This window comes from Somniosus microcephalus, unplaced genomic scaffold (genome assembly GCF_052327205.1).
Source record: "Somniosus microcephalus isolate GS21.2 unplaced genomic scaffold, FLI_Smic_1.0 unresolved_chr1, whole genome shotgun sequence".
NCBI lineage: Eukaryota > Metazoa > Chordata > Chondrichthyes > Squaliformes > Somniosidae > Somniosus > Somniosus microcephalus.
Genome location: NW_028225179.1, coordinates 9,990,857 through 10,017,757, shown reverse-complemented (window position 1 = coordinate 10,017,757; position 26,901 = coordinate 9,990,857). Strand labels below are relative to the sequence as shown.

Genomic DNA, 26,901 nt, shown 5'->3' with positions numbered 1-26,901 from the left:
CGCTGGTCCGCTTACATGCGGTTGGCCATTGGTCAGAGTCTGTGTGGCCTGGATTGCCCTGTGAAGGGTCGGGGAGATCATGGCTTCGAGTACGAGCCCCAATAGGTTCAAAGTCGGACTGCCTCTGTTCAGAGGGAGGTGCAGAGCTGGTCTGTGGCGGATCAGTACTTTCATGCGCGGTACTGGGAGGGTCGCAACCTTGAGCACGGGGTTCTACCGGCACCAAGCTAGTTGGTGTCCGATCAGGATCCTGGAGAGGGGTACCCGATAGGTCCCAAGAGTTTCCTGGTGAAATGCCATCACCCGATGTCCCACTAGGTCCTGGTGGGCAGGGAGCCAGATCCCGTAATGATACGGTAGATTCTCGGCCGTCGGAATATCGTATGTTTGCATAGGTGGGGTTGGCATCGGTTAGTTCAACCTCGTCTACGAGAGGGTCATTTTTAGACGTCCGAACGTATCTTCGGAGTAATACAGGTCCAGGAGTAGTTAGCCATGACGGGAGTGATGTCCCATGAGATGAGCGACGCTGGAATCCAAAGAACCGCTCATGAGGTGTAGTATTTGTGGCTGTAGAAAGCAGGGACCGTATAGAGTGCAATGCATCCGGAAGCACTGTTTCCCATTGCTGGTCTGGTAGGCCCCGAGATCTTAAAGCGAGACGTACGGAATTCCAGATGATACCGTTATACCTCTCTACCTGCCCATTTCCGATGGGATGGTATGGTGTTGTTTTGCTTGTAGCAATTCCCCGTTCTGAGAGGTAGTCCTTGAGTTCCCTCGACATAAAGGATGGACCCCGATCTGAGTGAATATAAGCCGGCATGCCACAGAGAGAAAATACCTGCTCAAGGCAGCAGATTACTGTGGACGCCAGCATATTGGAGCAGGGGAAGGCAAACGGAAAACGTGAATATTCGTCGATCATGGTGAGCAAATATGTGTTCCGAGTTGAAGAGGGCACTGGGCCCTTAAAATCGATGCTAAGTCGTTGCATCGGTTGGGTTGCATGTATGAGTATACCAGCTGAGGGGCGGAAGAACTGAGGTTTTAATTCCGCACAAAGCCGGCATTCTGAGCATATTTTCTTTACATCTCCAGTGGAAAAAGGGAGATTCCGTGATCGTACGAAATGTAGCATGCGCGTAACGCCAGGATGACACAAACCATTGTGGACATCCATGAGAGTGGAGGATGACATAGTGGAGCAGAATGCCCGTGTGAGGGTGTCCGGGGCCACATTCTCCTTGCCAGGCCGATAGAGAATGGTATAACCAAAAGAGGCCAGTTCCATCCTCCAAAGTTGTATTTTATTATTCTTAATTTTGGTTCGTTTTCGATTATCGAGCATGAAGGCGACTGATTGTTGGTCCGTGATCAATGTAAAGTGCTGGCGAGCTAGAAAATGGTTCCACTTCCGTACTGCCTCTATGATGGCTGTGGCTTCTTTCTCAACCGGAGGATAATGTAGCTCGGCACCTTGTAAGGTCCTGGACATAAATGCTACAGGACGACCTTCCTGATTCAGAGTAGCCGAGATCGCCACCTCCGAGGCATCACATTCAACCACGAAAGGGAGATTCTCATCGATGGAGTGAAGAGCCGCTTTCTCCAACTGTTTTTTGAGAAGGTTAAAGGCTGCAACAGCCGCTGTTCCCAGTGGAAATGATCTAGCATGCAGCAAGGGTTGGATTTTGTCCGAAAAATGAGGAATCCATTTAGCGTAGTATGCAAACAGACCGAGAGCCCGACGTAAAGAAGCCGGATTCTTAGGTGACGGGAGCTCTTGGAGCGGGCGAAGTCTTTCTGGGTCTGGCTTAATGATACCATTGCCTACGCAGTAGCCAAGGATGTTGATGGTCGGTTGCGACTCAACAGATTTGGATTCATTCAGGGTCAAATTACGGCGATGGAGGGCATCCCGAAATTTTTGGAGGTTGGAGTCGTGTTCCTGTTGATCGTGACCTGCAATGGTAATGTTATCAAGATAGGGAAAAGTGTCCCTTAGGTTTTCCTGCTTAACCAGGCCATCCATTGCCCGTTGAAAGACAGCCACTCCATTAGTAACCCCGAATGGGAGGCGACGAAATTGGTACAGCCGTCCATTAGCCTCAAAGGCTGTGTACTGCTTATCTGAGACCTTCAAGGGTAACTGATGATAGGCACTTTTTAAATCGTAAGTTGAGAACACTTTGTATTCGGCCAGTTTATTAACCATATCATCAATGCGTGGCAATGGGTAGGCGTCCAAGTCGGTATATTGATTGATGGTTTGCGAATAATCGATGCATAGTCGCTGTTTGTGAGGTTTTAGAGGGTTCTTGACAATGACGACTTGAGCCCGCCAGGGCGACGAACATGGTTCAATGATATCCTCTGCTAGAAGTCGAGAGATTTCAGCCGCAATAAAAGATTGGTCTTCCTGATTAAAGCGCCGCGATTTCGTTATTATCGGTTGGCATTGAGGCGGAATACTGGCAAATAATGAGGGTTCATCAAGTGAAGCTGCTGATAATGCACAAAAAGGTAATTTAGATGGTATATTAGAAATAGTAAGTCCGGGTTTGGATCCACCAAACTCAATGGTGAGTTTCTTATGCTGTTTTTGGAAGTCCAGCCCTAAGAGGAGATCACTACATAAGTCTTTGAGCACCGAAAGTCGGGTGGAGGGATACATACGACCATGAAGTGTCATATCAACAACACAAAAGCCGGAGATTCTGGTATTAAGTGATGACTGGGCCATCGCAATTGCCTGGTCCGATGGGAAGACATGTAGTTTCAATTTCGCAACAATCTGTTCCTTAATGAAACTATCAGTACTTCCTGAGTCAATTAAGGCATCTAAGGTATGCCCTTTAATTGAAATTTTTGTGGCTGCCTGAGACAGGTTCTGTGGGCAAGCAGCTGTAATTGGTGTCATTGCACAGAGAGTGGCTAAAACTCTCGGTGTGCTTCTTCGGGAGAGAGCTCGAGAGGAAGCTTGATAGGTCCTAGCTGGAGCATCTTGATAGGCCCTAATTGGGGCAGTTCGGTAGGTCTTAGCTGGATTGGCCCTCGTAGAGGCCCTTGATAGGCAAACTTTAGCAAAGTGTCCTTTTTCCCCGCAATAACTGCAGATTGCATTGCGAGCAGGGCAGGTTTTCCTAGGGTGAAAAGCATCTCCACAAAAGAAGCATTCCTTCCTAGATTGCCAAGAGGCTGCTAAAGTGGGGTCATCCTCCTCTTCTTCATCAGAATTATCAGAATTAGATTCCCCCATGATAGGGTTCACCTGAGACCGCTTGAATTGTCTGGTTGCAGCTACAGCAGCAGATCGAGATCTGGGCAGCTGATAGAGGTCTGCATTTCTCTTTGCCAAATCCAGTGAACAAGCTAGGTCAAAAGCTTTTTGTAGCTCAAGTGTTTTACTTTCTAGTAGACGCTGGCGTATAAATGGAGAGGCAATCCCGCAGATGAAAGCATCACGAATCATTTCTTGGCGGTACAGCTCAGCTGAGGCTGCCTGAAAGTTACAATCTACGCTGAGCCTGCGAAGTTCTTGCAGAAATTCGTCAATTGATTCCCCTGGCCCTTGTCGGGCTGTGGCCAGTAGATGTCTAGCATAGACCTCATTTGGGGTCTTTGCATACAGTTTCTTAAGTGCCCGAATCACCTCTTCGTAATTATCCCAGTCATCAACATATTCGAACACTTTTGGGGTCACATAATTGACAAGTATCTTCAATTTAGCAGGAGCATCCACTTTACATTCATCCAGAAAATTCTCAAAAGTACGATACCAATGCTTCCATACCCTGCCAGCTGCTGGTGTATTCGGGTCCAAGTCCAGATGAATAGGTCTAAGGATTTTCTCCATGATGGGTGGTTCCCTGGATCCTTAACTTCCGAGTTTGTCTGAAGGTCTAGTATTTGTCAGTGTAAATACTAAGTTACTTAAATTGATGTAAGAAAAAGGAGACTTACCATCAAGTAACTTTAAAGTAAGCTTTAAGTAACTTATAAACACACTATATACAAGAGAGGTCTTTACCATGCCTCTGGTAGAAGCCTCTTACAATACTGAACAGACCAGTATTTATACCAGTCCAACAGGAAGTGACATATGACAGGAAGTGAGGTATGTACACAGTTCATAGTTCACAGTTCATAGTTCACAGGAAGTGATGACATAACTTCCCGGAAGTTAGCATTTTTATCACAGACTGCATGAGTTCAAGAATGTGACTCACCACCCCCTTCTCAATGGGCAACTGGGGATTGGCAATACAGGAAACTTTTGTTTAAATGGAGGTTAAATATCCGGATTGCTCTATCCACCGGCAAAATTCAGGAGTTGGTTCAGTTAACTTTTTTACTTTTAGCTGCTTTTTTTCTCCATTTGTGGCTCTGCAAGCATCTAGCTGAAGCTGTTGCTTAGCTACAGAGATGCTTGCAAGCTGCGCCGACAGTTTTGAAGCTGTTGCTAAGCAACAGGATTTGTTGCTTCAGACGGAGCTCACAAGCTCCGTATCTTTTAACTATAGCGCTCGTTTCTCCGGCAGTGTTGATCGACTGGCACCAGCTCGGTCCCGTCAGTGCCGGATACCAGAAAGTTTCCTGTATTTGCTGCTCTTGCGAGCTACGCCCACATCCCAAAAATGAATTAAAACAAATCTGTAGATGTAAACTGGATTAAAAGCCTGTACAGAAATACTTGTTCCTAAAACAATACTCTTTTACATTGTACGGACAGTGTCTGTGTAACAGCCTAAACTCCCCTAGAATCCACCTCCCTTGACAGTCTCACATTGGAAATTGTTGGGTCCTCCTGGGCTCAGAAGTACTGGGGGTTAAACCCAGCAGCTTCTCCTCCATCTCGACTCCAGCTCAAACTGAAACATAGAAACATACAAACATAGAAACGTAGAAGATAGGAGCAGGGGTAGGCCATTCAGCCCCTCGAGCCTGCTCTGCCATTCAATGTGATCATGACTGATCATCCAAATTCAGTACCCGGTCCCTGCTTTCGCCCAATACCCCTTGATCCCTTTAGCTTTAAGAAATATATCCAACTCCTTGTTGAATATATTTAATGTATTGGCCTCGGCTGCCTTCTGTGGTAAAGAATTCCACAGGTTCACCACTCTCTGGGTGAAGCAATTCCTCCTCAATGTTGGGTAGGGTTGATAGGGGAATGTCAATCAAAGGGTTGACGGTGGATAGGCAATGGCAAACAGTCAAAGACCGCTTGGATGAACTACAGAAATTGTTCATCCCAGTGTGGCATAAAAATAAAACAAAAAAGGTGACTCAACCGTGGCTAACGAGGGAAATTAGGGATAGCAGAAGATCCAAGGAGAGGACATATAAATTAGCCAGAAAAAGCAGTAAACCTGAGGATTGGGAGCAGTTTAGGATTCAACAAAGGAGGACAAAGGGATTAATTAAGAAAGAGAAAATAGAATATGAGAGTAAGCTTTCAGGGAACATGAAAGCTGATTAAAAAGCTTTTATAGACATGTGAAGAGAAAAAGATTGGTGAAGTCAAGCATAGGTCCCTTGCAGTCAGAATCAGGGGAATTTATAATGGGGAACAAAGACATGGTGGACCAATTAAATACATATGTTGGTTCTGTCTTCACAAAGGAGGACACAAATAACATCCCAGAGATGTCGGGGAACATAGGGTCTAATGAAAGGGAGGAACTGATAGAAATCAGTATTTGTATGGGAAATGGTGTTAGGGAAATTGATGGGATTGAAGGCTGATAAATCCCCAGGGCCTGATAATCTACATCCTAGGGTACTTAAGGAAGTGGCCCTAGAACTGGTAGATGCATTGTTGATCATCTTCCAACATTCAATGAAATCTGGAACAGTACCCATGGATTCGAGGGTAGCCAATGTTACCCCACTATTCAAAAAAGGTGGTAGAGAAAAAACGGGGAATTACAGACCGGTAAGCCTGACATCGGTAGTGGGGAAAATGCTAGAGTCCATTATAAAAGATGTAATAGCAGAGCACTTGGAAAACAGTGACAGGATCGGACAAAGTCAACATGGATTTACAAAAGGTAAATCATGCTTGAGTAATCTACTGGAATTTTTTGAGGATGTAACTGGTAAAATAGATAAGGGAGAACCAGTGGATGTGGTGTATTTGGACTTTCAGAAGGCTTTTGATAAGGTCCCGCATAAGAGATTAGCGTGTAAAGTTAAGGCACATGGGATTGGGGGCAAGGTATTGAATTGGATAGAGAACTGGTTGGCAGACAGAAAGCAAAGAGTTGGAATAAACGGGTCTTTTTCCAAGTGGCAGGCAGTGACTAGTGGGGTGTCGCATGGATCAGTCCTTGGACCCCAGCTATTCACAATATATAATAATGATCTAGACAAGGGAACTAGATGTAATATCTCCAAATTTGCAGACGACACAAAGCTGGGTGGGCGTGTGTGCTGTGAGGAGGATGCTGAGAAACTACAGGATGATTTGGACAGGTTGGGTGATTGGACAAAAGCATGGCAGATGCAATAAAACGTTCATAAATGTGAGGTTATCCACTGTGGGTGCAAAAACAGGAAGGCAGATTATTATCTGAATGGCAATAGATTGGGAGAAGGAGAAGTGCAACACGGTGGCATAGTGGTTAGCACTGTTGCCTCACAGCGCCAGGGACCCGGGTTCGAATCCGGCCTCGGGTGACTGTCTGTGTGGAGTTTGCACATTCTCCCCGTGTTTGCATGGGTTTCCTCCGGGTGCTCCGGTTTCCTCCCACAGTCCAAAGATGTGCGGGTTAGGTTGATTGGCTATGATAAATTGACCCTTAGTGTTAGGGGGATTAAATACGTGGGGTTATGGGGATAGGGTGGGACATGTGTTGGTGTAGGGGTTACGGGGATCGGGTGGGATATGTGTCGGTGCAGGCTCGATGGGCCGAAATGGCCTCTATCTGCACTGTGGGGTTTCTGTGATTCTGTGAAGACCTGGGTGTCCTTGTGCACCAGTCACTGAAGGTAAGCATGCAGGTGCAGCAGGTGGTTGAGAAGGCAAATGGTTTGTTGGCCTTTGTAGCGAGAGGGTTTGAGTACAGGAACAAGGATGTCTTCCTGCAGTTGTACAGGGCCTTGGTGAGACCACATCTTGAGTATTGTGTGCAGTTTTGGTCGCGTTATCTGAGGAAGGATGATCTTGCCATGGAAGGAGTTCAGGGAAGATTCACCAGGCTGATACCTGAGATGGGAGAAATGATGTATGAGGAGAGATTGGAACGATTTTGCTTGTACTCGCTGGAGTTTAGAAGAATGAGAGGTGATCTCATTGAAACTTATAAAATTCTGACAGGACTGGACAGACTAGATGCAGGAAGGATGTTCCCGATGGTCGGGGAGTCCAGAACCAGGGGTCACAGTCTAAGGATAAAGGGTAGGCCATTTAGGACAGAAATGAGGAGGAATTTCTTCACCCAGAGAGTGGTGAACCTGTGGAATTCTCTACCACAGATGACAGTAGAAGCCAATTCATTAAATATATTCAAGAAGGATTTGGATATATTTCTTAAGGCTAAAGGGATCCAGGGGTAAGGGGAGAAAGCAGGGACCGGGTACTGAAATTGCATGATCAGAAATGATCATGTTGAATGGCGGAGCAGGCTCGAGGGGCTGAGTGGTCTACTCCTGCTCCTATCTTCTATGTTTCTATGTTTTGTCCTGTACCTGTCAGTTTCTGGTATGTGAGTGGGGTTTTGTCCTGTACCTGTCACTTTCTGGTATGTGAGTGGGGTTTTGTCCTGTACCTGTCACTTTCTGGTATGTGAGTGGGGTTTTATACTGTACCTGTCACATTCTGGTATGTGAGTGGGGTTTTGTCCTGTACCTGTCACTTTCTGGTATGGGAGTGGGGTTTTGTCCTGTACCTGTCACTTTCTGGTATGGGAGTGGGGTTTTGTCCTGTACCTGTCACTTTCTGGTATGGGAGTGGGGTTTTGTCCTGTACCTGTCAGTTTCTGAGATGTGAAAGGGGATTTATGCTGCATCGGTAACTTTTTGGTATGTGAGTGGGGTTTTATCCTCTACCTTTCAGTTTCTGATATGTGAGTGGAGTTTTGTCCTGTACCTGTCAGTTTCTGGTATATGAGTGGTGTTTTGTCTTGTACCTATCAGTTTCTGGTACGTGAGTGGGGTTTTATCCTGTACCTGTCAGTTTCTGGTATGTGAGTGGTGTTTTGTCCTGTACCTGTCAGTTTCTGGTATGTGAGTGGGGTTTTGTGCTGTATCTGTCAGTTTCTGGTGTGTGAGTGTGGTTTTGTCCTTTACCTGTCAGTTTCTGGTATGTGAGTGGGGATTTGTCCTGTACCTGTCAGTTTCTGGTATGTCAGTGGGGTTTTGTCCTGCACCTGTCAGTTTCTGGTATGTGAGTGGGGTTTTGTCCTGTACCTGTCAGTTTCTGGAATGTGAGTGGGGTTTTATCCTGTACCTGTCAGTTTCTGGTATGTGAGTGGGGTTTTGTCCTGTACCTGTTAGTTTCTGTTATTTGAGTGATGGTTTGTCCTGTACCCGTCAGTTTCTGTTATGTGAGTGGGTCTTTGTCCTGTTTCTGTCAGTTTCTGGTATGTGAGTGGGGTTTTGTCCTTTACCTGTCAGTTTCTGGTATGTGAGTGGGGTTTTGTCCTGTACCTGTCAGTTTCTGGTATGTGAGTGGGGTTTTGTCCTGTACCTGACAGTCTCTGTTATGTGAGTGGGGTTTTGTCCTGTTTCTGTCAGTTTCTGGTATGTGAGTGGGGTTTTGTTCTTTACCTGTCAGTTTCTGGTATGTGAGTGGGGATTTGTCCTGTACCTGTCAGTTTCTGGTATGTCAGTGGGGTTTTGTCCTGCACCTGTCAGTTTCTGGTATGTGAGTGGGGTTTTGTCCTGTACCTGTCAGTTTCTGGAATGTGAGTGGGGTTTTGGCCTGTATCTCTCACTTTCTGGTATGTGAGTGGTGTTTTGTCCTGTGCCTGTCAGTTTCTGGTATGTGAGTGGTGTTTTGTCCTGTACCTGTCAGTTTCTGGTATGCGAGTGGGGTTTTGTCCTGCACCTGACAGTTTCTCGTATGTGAGTGGTGTTTTGTACTGTGCCTGTCAGTTTCTGGTATGTGGGTGGGGTTTTGTCCTGTACCTGTCAGTTTCTGGTATGTGAGTGGGGTTTTATCCTGTACCTGTCAGTTTCTGGTATGTGAGTGGGGTTTTGTTCTGTACCTGTCAGTTTCTGTTATTTGAGTGATGGTTTGTCCTGTACCCGTCAGTTTCTGATATGTGAGTGGGTCTTTGTCCTGTACCTGTCAGTTTCTGGTATGTGAGTGGGGTTTTGTCCTGTACCTGTCAGTTTCTGGTATGTGAGTGGGGTTTTGTCCTGTACCTGTCAGTTTCTGGTATGTGAGTGGGGTTTTGTCCTGTACCTCTCAGTTTCTGAAATGTGAGTTGGGCTTTGTCCTGTACCTGTCAGTTTCTGGTATGTGAGTGGGGTTTTGTCCTGTACCTGTCAGTTTCTGGTATGTGAGTGGGGTTTTGTCCTGTACCTGTCAGTTTCTGGTGTGTGAGTGGGGTTTTGTCCTGTACCTGTCAGTTTCTGAGATGTGAAATGGGATTTATCCTGCATCGGTCAGTTTCTGTTATGTGAGTGGGTTTTTGTCCTGTACCTGTCAGTTTCTGGTATGTGAGTGGAGTTTTGTCCTGTACCTGTCAATACCTGGCATGTGAGTGGGGTTTTGTCCTCTACCTGTCAGTTTCTGGTATGTGAGTGGGGTTTTGTCCTGTACCTGTCAGTTTCTGGTATGTGAGTGGGGTTTTATCCTGTACCTGTCAGTTTCTGGTATGTGAGTGGGGTTTTGTTCTGTACCTGTCAGTTTCTGTTATTTGAGTGATGGTTTGTCCTGTACCCGTCAGTTTCTGATATGTGAGTGGGTCTTTGTCCTGTACCTGTCAGTTTCTGGTATGTGAGTGGGGTTTTGTCCTGTACCTGTCAGTTTCTGGTATGTGAGTGGGGTTTTGTCCTGTACCTGTCAGTTTCTGGTATGTGAGTGGGGTTTTGTCCTGTACCTCTCAGTTTCTGAAATGTGAGTTGGGCTTTGTCCTGTACCTGTCAGTTTCTGGTATGTGAGTGGGGTTTTGTCCTGTACCTGTCAGTTTCTGGTATGTGAGTGGGGTTTTGTCCTGTACCTGTCAGTTTCTGGTGTGTGAGTGGGGTTTTGTCCTGTACCTGTCAGTTTCTGAGATGTGAAATGGGATTTATCCTGCATCGGTCAGTTTCTGTTATGTGAGTGGGTTTTTGTCCTGTACCTGTCAGTTTCTGGTATGTGAGTGGAGTTTTGTCCTGTACCTGTCAATACCTGGCATGTGAGTGGGGTTTTGTCCTCTACCTGTCAGTTTCTGGTATGTGAGTGGGGTTTTGTCCTGTACCTGTCAGTTTCTGGTATGTGAGTGATGTTTTGTCCTGTACCTGTCAGTTTCTGGTATGTGAGTGGAGTTTTGTCCTGTACCTGTCAGTTTCTGGTATATGAGTGGGGTTGTGTTCTGTACCTGTCAGTTTCTGGTATGTGAGTGGGTTTTTGTCCTGTACCTTTCAGTTTCTGTTATGTGAGTGGGGTTTTGTCCTGTACCTGTCAGTTTCTGTTATGTGAGTGGGGTTTTGTCCTGTACCTGTCAGTTTCTGGTATGTGAGTGGGGTTTTGTCCTGTACCTGTCAGTTTCTGATATTGTGAGGGTGCCGGTCAGTTCCTTCAGTAACCTCCAAATGGCACCTTCACTTGGTTTCCCTTTGTTAATTGTTTCTAGTCTCTTGTGTTTATTAGTTAACTGCCTTTTATCTGTTCATTGGTTTCACCTGGTTTTGTTGGTATTTAAGTTCTGTGGTTTCTTCCCTCTGTGCTCAGTCCTGACAAGGTTCTCTGTCTTGACTAGGTGCTCAGTCTCGACTTGTCTTTTGCTCTGTGGCAGCTTGCCTTGACAAGATGGTTGTCATGGTTGTTGCTTGTATTTAAGTCTGTGGTTCTTCCTTTTGATCTCGGTCTTGACAAGGTGCTGACAAGTTGCTTAGTCTTGATAAGGTGCTCAGTTTGGACAAGCATGTTGCCCTGTGGTAGCTTGTCTTGAGCTCTGTATTGATAAGCCGATTACCCCTGTGGTAGCTTGTCTTGAGTCTTACCTCGGCAAGCCGGTTGCCTATGTGGTAGCTTGTCTCGAGCTCAGTCTGGGCAAGTGGGTTGCCTCATGGAAGCTTGTCCTGAGTTCCTATCTTGACTAGCTGTTTGGTAGCTTGTCTTGAGCTCTTATGTTTGTAACTGTTTTCCTTGTGTGAATCTAGTAATGTGTGAATCTAGTAGTGTACTGTTATTTAAGACTGTATACCTGCTTCTTGCCTCGTCTGTCTGCACTTGGGTCCAGAACCAGCCTCGCCCGGACAGCACGGCCCCGTATCTACACGGCCCCGGGACTCCCAACCGTGACAGATATGTGAGTTCGGTTTTGTCCTGTATCTCTCTCTTTCTGGTATGTGAGTTGGGCTTTGTCCTGTACCTGACAGTTTCCGGTATGTGAGTGGTGTTTTGTCCTGTACCTGTCAGCTTCTGGTATGAATGTGGGGTTTTGTCCTGTACCTGTCCGTTTCTGTTATGTGAGTGATGTTTTGTCCTGTACCCGTCAGTTTCTAGTATGTGAGTGGGGTTCTGTCTTGTACCTAAATAACAGCAGAAAATGCTGGAAAAACTCAGCAGGTCAGGCAACATCCGTGACAGAAATTTGAGTTGATGTTTCAGGTCGAACCCTTCAAAACTGGAAAGAAAAGATAGATCAGAGGCAGGGCTGCGATCGGACAAAAGAATAAAAGAAACAAAAGAAGTAAAAAAGAGACAATAAAAGGTGTTAGAAGCTAGACGAGATGGTAATAGGCTGAGATTGGGTGTAAAGTGTACTGGCAGGGCAAGGGATAGCTGCCAGGTGTGAGAGCGAAACAAAAGGAAAGGGGAGGTGGGGGGGGGAAAAGGAGTGGAAAAATTACAATAAAAAATGAAATAGGGGCCGAGGTTATGATCTGAAATTGTTGAACTTGATATTGAGTCCGGAAGGCTGCAGAGTGCCTAATCGGAAGATGAGGTGCTGTTCCTCGAGTTTACATTGAGCTTCCGTGGAACAATACAAGAGGCCAAGGACGGTGAGGTCCAAGTGGGAATGGAGCATTGAATTAAAATGACAGGCGACCGGAAGCTCGGGGTCACCCTTACAGACTGAACGGAGGTGTTCCGCAAAGCGGTCACCCAATCTGCGTTTGGTCTCCCCAATGTAGAGGAGACCGCATCGTGAGCAGCGAATACAGTATACTAGATTGCGAGAAGTACAAGTAAATCGCTGTTTCACCTGGAATGGGTGTTTGGGGCCCTGGACAGTGGGAAGGGGGGAGGTATAGGGGCAGGTGTTACATCTCCTCCGCTTGCACGGGAAGGTGCCAGGCGAAGGTGAAGGGCTGTTTGGGGTGATAGAGGAGTGGATTAGGGTGTCTCGGAGGGAGCGGTCCCTGCGGAATGCTGAAAGGGGAGGGGAGGGGAAGATACCTTTGGTGGTGGGATCACTTTGGAGGTAGCGGAAATGCCGGAGGATGATCCGTTGAATGTGGAGGCTGGTCGGGTGAAAGGTGAGAACAAGGGGAACCCTATCGTGGTTCTGGGAGGGCGGGGCAGGGGTGAGGGCAGAAGTGCGGGAGATAGAACTGACACGGTCGAGGGCAGTGTCAATCATGGTAGAGGGGAATCCTCGGTTGCGGAAAAAGGAAGACATGTCTGAAGCACTGGTGTGGAAGGTGGCATCGTCGGAGCAGATACGGCGGAGACGGAGAAACTGGGAGAATGGAATAGAGTCCTTACAGGAGGCGGGGTGGGAGGAAGTGTAGTCCAGGTAGCTGTGGGAGTCAGTGGGCTTGTAGTGAATATTGGTCGATAACCTATCCCCAGAGATGGAGACGGAGAAGTCGAGGAAGGGAAGGGAAGAGTGAGAGATGGACCATGTGAAGGTGAGGGAAGGGTGGAAATTGGTGGCAAAGTGAATGAAATTGTCAAGTTCAGGACGAGAGCAGGAAACAGCACCGATACAGTCATCAATGTATCAGAAAAAGAGGTGAGGGAGGGGACCCGAGTAGGACTCTTCCCTTCCCTTCCTCGACTTCTCCGTCTCCAGCTCTGGGGATAGGTTATCAACCAATATTCACTAAAAGCCCACTGACTCCCACAGCTACCTGGAGTACACTTCCTCCCACCCCGCTTCCTGTTAGGACTCTATTCCATTCTCCCAGTTTCTCCGTCTCTGCCGTATCTGCTCCGATGATGCCACCTTCCACACCAGTGCTTCAGACATGTCTTCCTTTTTCCGCAACCGAGGATTCCCCTCTACCGTGATTGACACTGCCCTCGACCGTGTCAGTTCTATCTCCCGCACTTCTGCCCTCACCCCTGCCGGAACCACAATAGGGTTCCCCTTGTCCTCACCTTTCACCCCACCAGCCTCCACATTCAACGGATCATCCTCCGGCATTTCCGCTACCTCCAAAGTGATCCCACCACCAAACGTATCTTCCCCTCCCCTCCCCTTTCAGCATTCCACAGGGACCGCTCCCTCCGAGACACCCTTCGCCTGGCACCTTCCCGTGCAAGCGGAGGAGATGTAACACCTGCCCCTATACCTCCCCCCTTCCCACTGTCCAGGGCCCCAAACACCCCTTCCAGGTGAAACAGCGATTTACTTGTCCTTCTCACAATCTAGTATACTGTATTCGCTGCTCACGATGCGGTCTCCTCTACATTGGGGAGACCAAACGCAGATTGGGTGACCGCTTTGCGGAACACCTCCATTCAGTCCGTAAGGGTGACCCCGAGCTTCCGGTCGCCTGTCATTTTAATTCAATGCTCCATTCCCACTCGGACCTCACCGTCCTTGGCCTCTTGCATTGTTCCACGGAAGCTCAACGTAAACTCGAGGAACAGCACCTCATCTTCCAATTAGGCACTCTGCAGCCTTCCGGACTCAATATCGAGTTCAACAATTTCAGATCATAACCTCGGCCCCTATTTCATTTTTGCTTGTAATTTTTCCACTCTTTTTCCCCCCCCACCCCCCCCTTTCCTTTTGTTTCGCTCTCACACCTGGCAGCTATCCCTTGCCCTGCCAGTACACTTTACACCCAATCTCAGCCTATTACCATCTCGTCTAGCTTCTAACACCTTTTATTGTCTCTTTTTTACTTCTTTTGTTTCTTTTATTCTTTTGTCCGATCGCAGCCCTGCCTCCGATCTATCTTTTCTTTCCAGTTTTGAAGAAGGGTTCGACCCGAAACGTCAACTCAAGTTTCTGTCCACGGATGTTGCCTGACCTGCTGAGTTTTTCCAGCATTTTCTGTTGTTATTTCGGATTTCCAACATCCGCAGTATTTTGCTATCTGTCCTGTACCTGGCAGTTTCTGGTATGTGAGTGAGGTTTTGTCCTGTACCTGTCAGTTTCTGGTATGTGAGAGGGGTTTTGCCCTGTACCCATCAGTTTCTGTTATGTGAGTGGGGTTTTGTCCTGTACCTGTCAGTTTCTGGTATGTGAGTGTAGCTTTGCCCTGTACCTATCATGGTGTGGTGATGCCGGTGTTGGACTGGGGTGGACAAATGTAAGAAATCACACAATACCAGGTTATAGTCCAACAGCTTTATTTGAAATCACAAGCTTTCGGAGCGCTGCTCCTTCGTCAGGTGAAGTGGAGAGATGCATTAAAACACAGCTTATATAGTCAGAAAATAATGTCAGATGTTTACAGGTAATCTTTCTAACTGCCATTTATCACACCTCAGCAGAGAGATAATCACAGCGATCAAAGGTGTGAATGGTGTCCAAACAGGTCAGTCAGGAAAACATTACATCAAAGAACAATGAGGTGGGGTCACAAGGGGTCAAATGTTGCAGATGCTGGGGTCTGTATGAAAAGCAAAAAAACAGACAAAAAGCATTTTTTTTGGCTGGAAATCATAGCAGGTCCGGCCGCATCTGTCTGGAGAGAACAAGCCAACGACGACTTGAGTCTGGATGACCGTACATCAGGTGGGGTTACATGTAGCGTGACATGAACCCAAGATCCCGATTGAGGCCGTCCTCATGGGTGCGGAACTTGGCTATCAGTTTCTGCTCGACGATTTTGCCTTGTCGTGTGTCTCGAAGGCCGCCTTGGAGAATGCTTACCCGAAGATGGGAGGCTGAATGTCCTTGACTGCTGAAGTGTTCTCCGACTGGGAGGGAACACTCCTGCCTGGCGATTGTTGTGTGGTGTCCGTTCATCCGTTGTCGCAGTGTCTGCATGGTCTCGCTGATGTACCATGCTCCAGGGCATCCTTTCCTGCAATGTATGAGGTAGACAACGTTGGCCGATTCACATGAGTATGTACCTGGTGGGTGGTGTCCTCACGTGTGATGATGGTATCTCTGTTGATGATCTGGCATGTCTTGCAGAGGTTGCTGTGGCAGGGTTGTGTGGTGTCATGGTCGCTGTTCTCCTGAGAGCTGGGTAATTTGCTGCGAACGATGGTCTGGTTGAGGTTAGGCGGCTGTTTGAAGGTGAGTAGTGGAGGCGTGGGGATGGCCTTAGCGAGGTGTTCGTTGTCATCGATGACATGTTGAAGGCTGCGAAGACCTCTGCAAGACATGCCAGATCATCAGCACAGATACCATCATCACATGTGAGGACACCACCCACCAGGTACATGGTACATACTCATGTGACTCGGCCAACGTTGTCTACCTCATACATTGCAGGAAAGGATGCCCCGTAGCATGGTACATCGGCGAGACCATGCAGACCCTGCGACAACAGATGAACGGACACCGCGCAACAATCGCCAGGCAGGAGTGTTCCCTCCCAGTCGGGGAACACTTCAGCAGTCAAGGACATTCAGCCTCCGATCTTCGGGTAAGCATTCTTCAAGGCAGCCTTCGAGACACACGACAACGCAAAATCGTCGAGCAGAAACTGATAGCCAAGTTCCGCACCCATGAGGATGGCCTCAATCGGGATCTTGGGTTCATGTCACGCTACATGTAACCCCACCTGATGTAAGGACATCCAGACTCGAGTCGTCGTTGGCTTGTTATCTCCACGCAGATGCGGCTGGACCTGCTGTGATTTCCAGCCAAAAAAAATGTTTTTTGTTTTTCATACAGACCCCAGCATCTGCAACATTTGACCCTTTGTGACCCCACCTCATTGTTCTTTGATGTAATGTTTTCCTGACTGACCTGTTTGGACACCATTTACACCTTTGATTGCTGTGATTATCTCTCTGCCGAGGTGTGATAAATGGCAGTTAGAAAGATTACCTGTAAACATCTGACATTATTCTCTGACTATATAAGCTGTGTTTTAATGCATCTCTCCACTTCACCTGATGAAGCAGCAGTGCTCAGAAAGCTTGTGATTTCAAATAAAGCTGTTGGACTATAACCTGGTGTTGTGTGATTTCTTACATCTGTACCTATCAGTTTCTGGTATGTGAGTGGGGTTTTATCCTGTCTCTTTCAGTCCTTATCTGAGGAAGGACGTTCTTGCCATGGAAGGAGTGCAGCGAATATTCACCAGGCTGATACCTGGGATGACAGGAATGACGTATGAGGAGAGATTGTGTCGATTGGGCTTATACTCACTGGAGTTTAGAAGATTGAGAGGGGATCTCATTGAAACCTATAAAATTCTGTCAGTCCTGGACAGACTAAATGCTGGAAGGATGTTCCCGATGGAAGGGGAGTCCAGAACCAGGGGTCATAGTCTAAGGATAAGGGGTAGGACATTTAGGACTGAAATGAGGAGGAATTTCTTCACCCAGAGAGTGGTGAACCTGTGGAATTCTCTGTCACAGAGGGCGGTGGAGGCCAGTTCATTAAATATATTCAAGAAAGAGTTGGATACATTTCTTGAGGCTGAAGGGATCAAGGGATATGGGGAGAAGGCAGGGACAGGGTACTGAATTTGAATGATCAGCCATGATCTCATTGAATGGCGGAGCAGGCTCGAAGGGCTGAATGGCCTACTCCTGCTCCTATCTTCTATGTTTCTATGTTTCTGGTATGTGAGTGGGGTTTTGTCCTGTACCTGTCAGTTTCTGGTATAACGTAAGAAGTCACACAACACCAGGTTATAGTCCAACAGCTTTATTTGAAATCACAAGCTTTCAGAGCGCTGCTCCTTCGTCAGGTGAAGTGGAGAAATGCATAAAGACACAGCTTATATATATTTGAAATCACAAACTTTTTATGCATCTCTCCACTTCACCTGACGAAGGAGCAATGCTCCGAAAGCTTGTGATTTCAAATAAAGCTGTTGGACTATAACCTGGTGTTGTGTGACTTCTTACATTTGTCCACCCCAGTCCAACTCCGGCATCTCCACACCACAGTTTCTGGTATGTGAGTGGGGTTTTGTCCTGTATCTATCCGTTCCTTGTATGAGAGTGTGGTTTAAATACTGAACCTGTGAGTTTCTGGCATTTTAGTCTGAATTTTACCCTGTAGCTGTCTGTCACTAGTAATTGGTTCTGGGGTTTAATCTGTCCCCGTCAGTTTCTGGTCAGTGAGTGGGGTTTTGTCCTGTACCTGTCACTTTCTGGGATGTGAGTGGGGTTTTATCCTACACCTGACACTTTCTGGTCGGTGAGTGAGGTTTTGTCCTGTATCTATCCGTTCCTTGTATGTGAGTGTGGTTTTAATACTGAACCTGTGAGTTTCTGGTATTTTAGTCCGAATTTTACCCTGTAGCTGTCTGTCACTAGTACAGGAAACTTTGTGCTATCCAGCACCGACGGGACCGAGTTGTTGCCATCCCATCAAAATTGCCGGACAGACCCGCGCAAATGTTGAAACATACGGAGATTTTGAGCTCCATATCTGGCAACAAACCCTGCAGCTTCTAAACAGTTGGCCGTACCTTGCAAGCGTCTCTGTAGCTTAGCAACTGCTTCAGTGAGACCTTGCAGAGCCTGACTGGTGGGAAAAAAAAGCAACAAAAAGAAAATAAACCTAATGAAATGGCTCCTGATTTTTGCCGGTGGCTCGAGCATTCCGGACAGTTAACCTCCGCATAAACCAAAGTTTCCTGTATAGTGTATCTGAATCAATGGGACTCTCTGACCTTTCTCCCCAGTCCATCTCCAGGACCAGTGTGTATCTGAGTCAATGGGACTCTCTCTGACCTTTCTCCCTGGTCCATCTCTATGACCAGTGTGTATCTGAGTCAATGGGACTCTCTCTGACCTTTCTCCCCAGTCCATCTCCAGGACCAGTGTGTATCTGAGTCAATGGGACTCTCTCTGACCTTTCTCCCCAGTCCATCTCTATGACCAGTGTGTATCTGAGTCAATGGGACTCTCTGACCTTTCCCCCCCAGTCCATCTCCAGGACCAGTGTGTATCTGAGTCAATGGGACTCTCTGACCTTTCTCCCCGGTCCATCTCTATGACCAGTGTGTATCTGAGTCAATGGGACTCTCTCTGACCTTTCTCCCCGGTCCATCTCTATGACCAGTGTGTATCTGAGTCAATGGGACTCTCTCTGACCTTTCTCCCCGGTCCATCTCTATGACCAGTGTGTATCTGAGTCAATGGGACTCTCCCTGACCTTTCTCCCCAGTCCATCTCCAGGACCAGTGTGTATCTGAGTCAATGGGACTCTCTATGACCTTTCCCCCCCAGTCCATCTCCAGGACCAGTGTGTATCTGAGTCAATGGGACTCTCTGACCTTTCTCCCCAGTCCATCTCCAGGACCAGTGTGTATCTGAGTCAATGGGCTCTCTCTGACCTTTCTCCCCAGTCCATCTCCAGGACCAGTGTGTATCTGAGTCAATGGGACTCTCTCTGACCTTTCTCCTCAGTCCATCTCCAGGACCAGTGTGTATCTGAGTCAATGGGACTCTCTCTGACCTTTCTCCCTGGTCCATCTCCAGGACAATGTGTATCTGAGTCAATGGGACTCTCTGACCTTTCTCCCCAGTCCATCTCCAGGACCAGTGTGTATCTGAGTCAATGGGACTCTCTGACCTTTCTCCCCAGTCTATCTCCAGGACCAGTGTGTATCTGAGTCAATGGGACTTTCTCTGACCTTTCGCCCCAGTCCATCTCCAGGACCAGTGTGTATCTGAGTCAATGGGACTCTCTCTTACCTTGTTCCCCAGTCGATCTCTGGAAGCTCTTTGAATCGGAGGGTTCTCTCTGGTTGGTGCTCACAATCCTGTGCTGGTTCACCTGCTGTCGTTCCTCAGTCTACAATCCCTGTTTACTTCAAGCTGAGCACCTTCATCAATCACACCATCATTCACCGGGAGATCTAATTGTGGCAGAGCAGAAAATAAGAACAATATTGAAAGCGTGAAATAATGTAATGTAGACTTTTAATCTGCTTACTAATAATCCAGTGTGAAGGCCGAGTATTGGTTTGATTTTGTCCCTTTCCTCAGATCCCCAGTTGTGGGGCTGTGTGTTTAGCTTGGAGATTTTCCTCAGATCCCCAGTAGTGGGGCTGTGTGTTTAATTTGGAGATTTTCCTCAGATCCCCAGTTGCGGGGCTGTGTGTTTAGTTTGGGGATTTTCCTCAGATCCCCAGTTGCGGGGCTGTGTGTTTAGTTTGGAGATTTTCCTCAGATCCCCAGTTGCGGGGCTGTGTGTTTAGTTTGGAGATTTTGCTCACAGTAAATTTCCGGCCTCCTGAGACTCCCCCATTCTCACTGCTTTGGGCAGAAATGCGCCATTTTCTGTGCGGAGTTACTGCCCGGAGCGGTGACCCTCCCTCGCTGTGATCTAAACTCGGGGCTGAGCAGCCGCTGTCGGGCCGAGTTCCCTCAGTCACAGAGCGGGCCCTGTAACACAGGCAACCAGCCTATTTCTGAGCGGCCGGCGCCGCCCGGCCCAACACACAGCAGGGGAGCGGCACTGCGCCTGCGCCGGAGGGCAGGGGAGCGGCACTGCGCCTGCGCGGGAGAGAATAAGGGTGTGGCACTGCGCCTGCGCCGGAGGGAGAATACGGGAGCGGCACTGCGCCTGCGTGGGAGAGCGATGTCGCACGAACGCATCACTGTCGCTCCCAGTGGTGGGAGGACTACATCGCAACATATTGTCAGGAGGTGGCCATTCAGCCCCTCCAGCCTGTTCCACCAGCCAATTCCATTCACTCCACCTGATTTCAAGAAAGGGTTGAGCATACTGGATACAGCAAACACCTGACAACACCCCGGACTAGCCGTGCCTCTAGCCAAGCTGTTCCAGTGCAGCTTCAACACTGGCATCTACCCGACAATGTGGAAAACTGCCCAGGTATGTCCTGTCCACAAAATGCAGGACAAAGCCAACCCGGCCAATTACCGCCCCATCAGTCTACCCTCAATCATCAGCAAAGTGATGGACGGTCTCATCGACAGTGCTATCAAGTGGCAATTACTCACCAATAACCAATGGGCAGCACGGTGGCATAGTGGTTAGCACTGTTGCCTCACAGCGCCAGGGACCCAGGTTCGAATCCGGCCTCGGGTGACTGTCTGTGTGGAGTTTGCACATTCTCCCCGTGTTTGCGTGGGTTTTCTCCGGGTGCTCCGCTTTCCTCCCACAGTCCGAAGATGTGCGGGTTAGGATGATTGGCTATGTTAAATTGACCCTTAGTGTTAGGGGGGTTAAATACGTGGGGTTACGGGGATCGGGTGGGATATGTGTCGGTGCAGGCTCGATGGGCCGAAATGGCCTCTATCTGCACTGTGGGGTTTCTGTGATTCTGTGAACCTGCTCAATGATGCCCAGTTTGGATTCCGCCAAGACCATTCGGCTCCCAACCTCATTACAGCCTTGGTCCAAACATGGACAAAGGAGCTGAATACCAGAGGTGAGGGGAGGTGAGAGTGAGAGTGACTGCCCTCGGCATCAAGGCTGCATTTGACCAACTGTGGCATCAAGGAGCCCCAGTAAAACTGAAGTCAATGGGAATCGGGGGGAAAACACTCCACTGGCTGGAGTCATACCTCGCACAAAGGAAGATGGCTGTGGTGATTGAAGGTCAATCATCTCAGCCCCAAGACATCGCTGCAGGAGTTCCTCAGGGCAGTGTCCTAGGCCCAACCATCTTCAGTTGCTTCATCAACGACCTTCCCTCCAACATGAGGCCAGAAATGGGGATGACTGCAGCGAGGTGATTTACTTTCTATGTTACCTTACACTGTACACACACAACCCGAGAATGGCCTCTCCCTTCCCCCACTCACTCCATGTTCCGGAAATATTTCCTGCTTCAATTTGTCTCGTACAAACAGCCCCGACTGCCGCTGAACTTACCCCGACACAGTCCCAGTGCGATGAGCTGCTGTGAGGAGGCTGCTGTTTGCTCCCTTACTCGGGCCCGTGATATCTCCGCTCCCCGATGTGTTCAGCGATCATCAGCCGAGCACAGAGGAAACAGCCCCCGCTGGCAGAGCTGGGGGAGGGGAGCTCGCAGGGGCCCTTCCTGTCGGTTTAAACACTGTGTGGGGAGAGGGGGAGGAGCAGGCAAGTGTTTATCATGCATGCTCAGACCTCTCTCCTGATGCAAATTAAAAGAAGCAACAGCAAAAAAAACAACTTTGAACTTACATAGCACATTTAAATGAATAAATCATCCCAATGAGCTTGAAATGAGCATTATCAAAGAAACATTGTCACCGAGACAGATAAGGAGATATTAGGAGAGGGGAAAGTGACTCTGGACACATGTCAGTTGCTGCCGGTGAGCGTGAGAGCGATGCGAATCCTGTCCCTTAGAGAGATTTTTTCCCCAATACTGTATGGAAGGATGGAGAGAACAGGCTCTGTCAATCTCTGACACTGAACTGCTGCTGAGTGGGGAGTTTAATCAGTCTCTGCCTGTCTCTGCTGGGTGAGTCGCCGACAGATACCAGACAAGTTCCCGGGCCTGTGTGACTGTCACCCCCTGTGTCTGTCTCCGTGCCTTGTGTACAGGATCAATCCCCAGTCCCTCTATCCCCCAGCCCTGCCTGTTATATCAGGATCGATGCTGAACCTCTCAGTTTTCGGTCTATTGAAACCGAGTTCAGGGCATGTGTGGTGAACAGAATGTCTCACTATTTCTGTGAATAATACTATCATCTAAAAGCAGGCTAGGATCAACACAGACAAACTGTGACACATTTCTCCCTAAATCTCGGTAACAGAGAGTGTGTGGACCGCCTGGCTCAGAGTATGAACATTCAGACTGATACAGTCTCTCTGTCTCTCTCCCTCTGGTTGCTGTCTCCGGGTGTTGAGAATGGAATGCACAGTTGCTCTGTTCTGTTCCTCAGTTTCAGAGGAGAGAGACAGAGAGAGGCTAGAGGGGCGGTGAGATCATCATTTCTATTTTCATATAAATCAAACATATTTCTGCCTGCGAATAAAACCAGATATGGGTGAACACAGCCAGAGCTGTGATTGGCTCTTGCCCCTGAATCTGGGGAACAGACACTGTGAGGAGCGCCGGCCTCAGAGTGTTTAACACTGACTGAGCTGGGAAACTCCAACTAACCCCGAGAATCGGCAGCACAGGCCGAGCGGAGTAGAAAACCTGTCCTGGGAACTGTAAATCTGGGAACAGATTGTGCTGTGAATGAGCAGAGTGAACATTGTGTCAGCGAGAGTGTTAAAGGGGCGGGCGGGTTAGACTAATGTCACTGTGTTTGTGTGTCCGCTCTCATCGCCGGATTTCAGGGACCCTCTTGTGTAAAATTCAATTATTTCCCTGTCATAGGATCGCCCTGCACCCCTGAAGTGGGAATTAAACGTGAAGATTTATTTGATTTCAAATTTCAGTCGAAACACAGAGAACAAATCGGCGATGGGGTGAGAGAGCGCGATCAGTGCAGCAATGAATCGGCTTTAAATCGAAATTGCTGCCTCTAATTCTGATCAAACTTTCTCCACAGAAAACATCCCGGTCTTCGAGACAGAAAGAGGCCAGTCTGGGAATGTGGAGTGCCCGAGTTTACTTGGAATCGGAGAGTTAATGAGGAGAGAGAAACACAGAGAGGCTGGAGGGGCCGGGAGCTGACAGCAGGATGTCTCCGCCCCGTCCACTCACTGCCTTTAAGTTGCTCTGTGTCGCCGTCTCTCGTTTCATTTCTGACCCAGCTCTGACTGTCAGAGAGATTTTCTACAGAGTCACGGACATGACTGAGACTGCAGCCGCCGAAACGGCTCCTCCTGCCGCCGCCACTCAAACCAAGTCTCCCAGCAAGAAGAAGAAGGCGGCTCCCCACTCCAAGCCAGCCGGTCCCACGTTGGGTGAACAGATCCTCAAGATTGTGGCGAGTGGCAGCGGTCGCAAGGGGATGTCCCTGGCCACGATAAAGAAGGCTCTGGCTGCCAACGGCATTGATGTGCTGAAGTTAAGTTCACAGATCAGGTTAAGTATCAAGAGGAAAGTGGGAAACGCCTCCCTGGAGCAGACCAAGGGCACGGGCACCGCGGGCTCCTTCAGGCTCGCTAAGAAGGAATCCCAGCGGAAAGAGGGAAAGAAGGTGAAGAAACCAGCAGCCAAGAAATCTCCAGCCAAGAAACCAGCAGCCAAGAAATCTCCAGCCAAGAAATCTCCAGCCAAGAAACCAGCAGCCAACAAAATGGTCATGAAGAAGGCGGCGGTGAAGAAGCCCAAGAGCCCCAAGAAGGCCACAGGCGGAAAGGTGAAGGTGGCCAAGGAGGTGGAAAAACCCAAGGCCAAGCCCAAATCAGCAAAGTCTCAGAAAGCAGCGAGCAAAAGAAAGTAAAAAGGACAACTTGTAAACATCTGAACCCAAAGGCTCTTTTCAGAGCCACCCACGTCTTTCCAAAAAGAGCTGATCGCGGAAGCAGATGATCCATGTCTCGGGGCCACACTCAGATTCCAGATTGAAATCATTTGAAATGAACCCCGGCTCCCTGGTGACTCGCTGACATTCGCTGCACCCACCCCTCCCCCAGTGTCTGCAATAAAACACAGAGAGAATGGGGTGTCCAGGCCGGGCCTCACTCTAACTGGGGGGGGGGGGGTGTTCGGCTCCAGTCTCAGTTCAGGGTCATTTTCAGTTCACAGGTTCAGGGTGAGAGTTTCTGTGAGACACTGACACTGGCGGAGATCCCCCGCGTCACAACTCGAACCCCAACACATGAGATTCTCCAAATCAGCTGGAATAAGGTGTTTGTAAACTGCTGAACCCGTCTGTGAAGGGAAGTGTGGGGAGATGGAATAAAGTCAGAGATTGACATGGAAGGAGACGGGTCGACTTGTGATCGAAGGGACTGTATACAGGCGAGAATATTACTGATTGTGAATTGTAACAGGACCTTATTGAAAAGATTCTGGTTTCAGGAAACCCTTGAATATGAAGCCCGAGTCTGTAAGGGTTTGTGTGGAGCAATGGGTTTCGGTTCTACTGTCGATAAACGGTTTGAAATTGGCGGCTGCAGAAAGCTGGAGGTGGAAGATCAGAGGCCGCTCTCTGCTCTGTCTGTCACTCTTGAAATTGTCTCCACCCCTCCTGCGCTCTCTGTTTAATCTCTCACTCTGTCTCCTCCCCTCCCCGCCTCTCTCACTCTGTGCTCTCTCAGTCAGGTTGGAGTCGGCTGTATATAAGAGCAACCAGAAGCAGTTGGCTTTTCATTCAGCAGAATTTTGACTGAAGAATCATCATAACTGGACGAGGTAAAGGAGGCAAAGGACTGGGCAAAGGCGGAGCCAAGCACCACCATAAAGTGCTCCGTGACAACATCCAGGGCATCACCAAACCAGCCACCCACCGCCTGGCTCGCCGTGGCGGTGTCAAGCGGATCTCGGGTCTGATCTACGAGGAGACCCGCGGGGTGCTGAAGGTTTTCCTGGAGAATGTGATCAGGGATGCGGTCACCTACACCGAGCACGCCAAGCGCAAGACGGTCACTGCCAGGGATGTGGTGTACGCTCTGAAACGGCAGGGCTGCACTCTCTATGGATTCGGCGGCTGAACAACTCGACTCTTTCTACCAAACACAACACAAAGGCTCTTCTAAGAGGCACCCACTGCCTCACAGAGAGAGCAGTGACCTGGGAACGGGAGCTGGGGTAGATTGTTCTCAAAATAGATTGTGGTCAGAAATATTATTAACAGATATGTGATGTGTTCTGTAATCTTTGAATTTCACTTTCGGTTGCACCAGGTTTACGCCGAGAGCTATTTCCTCAGACGGAACATTCCCTCTCTCAGTGTAAAGCCACATCGCGTCTACACATTTGTTCATTGTGCAGTTATCCTGTAATGATTATAATTTTAATAATTAGCTGTCTGGTCGGACATAAGCCGTTGAATGGGTTACTGAAAAGAGTCCAACTTGTGAATTATTTGCAGCCAGACGGTGGTGTCCGGCACTGATACTGACAGGGTTTGTGAAATGGTGACATTTCAGTTCAGTCATTCGGGGACCTGAAATTACCGCAGTTTGAGTCGCTCTAACCCGACCTTACTTCTGATTGGGGGCCCGCTTCACAATCCCATTTCTTAACCAATCACAGAGCCACAGATTAGAAAGTAAGCACATCATTGGTTGAAATTGTCGACCAGGAGAAATGTTTGAATTTTGTTGTTTTTGGAAAAGCCCGCCAATTCCAGTGCCGGAAAGAAGTGAATTAATCTAAAGTCTCATTTCAAGGGAACGATTTTAAAATCTCGGTCCTTTTGTTCTGATAATCTGCATTCACCGTCAGTAATTCCTGGCGCTGTTCTATAGGAACAGGTTTAATTTGTCAGCCTCTTATCTGTAACCGGCGCCAATAACTCTCCATTCAGCAATCTAAAATGTGCCGAGTATCAGATCGCTCACTGCACGGTTACCGAATGACAGATTATTGGCCAAGCCCTTCTCACAGGCTCCACGGAGACAGAGAGAAGTGACTGATTAATAAGAACATAAGAACATAAGAAGTAGGAGCAGGAGTAGGCCATACGGCCCCTCGGGCCTGCTCCGCCATTCAATAGGATCATGGCTGATCTGAACCTAGACTCACATCCACTTCCCTGCCCACTCCCCGTCACCCCTAATTCCCTTATCAGTTAGGAAACTGTCTATCTCTGTTTGAAATTTATTTAATGTCGCAGCTTCCACAGCTCTCTGAGGCAGCAAATTCCATAGATTTACTACCCTCTGAGTGAAGAAGTTTCTCCTCATCTCAGTTTTGAAAGGGCAGCCCCTTATTGTAAGATTATGCCCCCTAGTTCTAGTCTCACCCATCAGTGGAAACATCCTCCCCTGCATCTAGTCTGTCCAGTTCTGTTAGAATTTTATAAGTTTCAATGAGATCCCCTCTCATTCTTCTAAACTCCAGCGAGTATAAGCCCAATCGACACAATCTCTCCTCATACATCATTCCTGCCATCCCAACTATCAGCCTGGTGAATCTTCGCTGCACTCCTTCCATGGCAAGAACATCCTTCCTCAGATAAGGCGACCAAAACTGCACACAATACTCAAGATGTGGTCTCACCAAGGCCCTGTACAACTGCAGCAAGACATCCTTGTTCCTGTACTCAAACCCACTTGCTACAAAGGCCAACATACCATTTGCCTTCTTAACTGCCTGCTGCACCTGCATGCTTACTTTCTTGCTCAGGCAACATCCCCAGCATCGAAGCTTTGACCACGCTCGACCAGCTCCAATGGATGGGTCACATTGTCCGCATGCCCGATTCGAGACTCCCAAAACAAGCGCTCTACTCGGAGCTCCAGTTCAGCAAGAGAGCCCCAGGTGGGCAGAGGAAATGCTTCAAAGGCACCCTCAAAGCCTCCTTTAAAAAGTGTAACATCCCCACCAACACCTGGGAATCCTTGGCCCAAGACCGCACAAAGTGGAGGAGAAGCATCCGGGAAG

General features: G+C 48.3%; 1 protein-coding gene and 1 long non-coding RNA gene across 2 annotated transcripts in view; both read right to left on the bottom strand.

Moving 5' to 3' along the window:
• Positions 1-26,901, bottom strand: part of LOC147093414 (uncharacterized) — a 99,089-nt gene that overhangs the window by 2,571 nt on the left and 69,617 nt on the right. The window lies entirely within an intron of this gene.
• Positions 14,696-21,509, bottom strand: LOC147093415 (uncharacterized). The gene is made up of 3 exons (XR_015074705.1): positions 21,333-21,509; positions 19,181-19,344; positions 14,696-15,668 (listed from the first exon to the last, which is right to left on the bottom strand). It is a non-coding gene; the product is annotated as an uncharacterized LOC147093415 (long non-coding RNA).